The sequence below is a fragment of the Eimeria tenella genome, genomic scaffold, assembly GCF_000499545.2.
Source record: "Eimeria tenella Houghton genomic scaffold, Eth_scaff1817, whole genome shotgun sequence".
Lineage (NCBI taxonomy): Eukaryota > Apicomplexa > Conoidasida > Eucoccidiorida > Eimeriidae > Eimeria > Eimeria tenella.
Window position 1 is genome coordinate 1,944 of NW_013541650.1, and position 542 is coordinate 2,485.

Here is a 542-nt window from a genome sequence, read left to right on the forward strand (position 1 = left end):
CCAGTGAGAGTGCCCATGGCCACGGAGGGTATTAAGTTCCGCCGGCCTGAGTTTAAATAAATAAATAAATAATTAATTAATTAATTAATTAATTATTTAAATTAAAGAGATTATTTAATAGATTATTAGTTAGTTAGTTGATAATTTAGATTGTTAATCAATTAAAATGAGTCTATTAGGTTCCGCCGGCCTGAGTTTAAATAAATAGTAAATAAATAAATAAATTGATAGATAAATAAATAGTTAGTTAGATTATTAGTCAATTAAAGTGAATCCATTAAAGAAATAAAGAGGATATCTGAAATATGGTGAAGGTGTCAAGTTCCGGCGGCTTGAGATTAAATAATTAATTTGATAATTAATTAATTATTAGAAGATAATTAAACAATTAAAATATAATCAAATGATTACAGAGATAATTAGCTAAATAATTGGAATATAATTAAGCAATTAAATAATTAATCAATTTGAAAGACAATTGAACAATTAAAGAGATAATGAGACACTAAAAGGGCAATAAGAGGATTACAAGAATTAAAGGG

General features: G+C 24.5%; 1 protein-coding gene across 1 annotated transcript in view; it reads right to left on the bottom strand.

The window, feature by feature from the left end:
• ETH_00041710 (50S ribosomal protein L1, putative) overlaps positions 1-542 on the bottom strand; it is a gene marked incomplete at both ends in the record, with an annotated part of 3,500 nt that overhangs the window by 1,854 nt on the left and 1,104 nt on the right. The window lies entirely within an intron of this gene.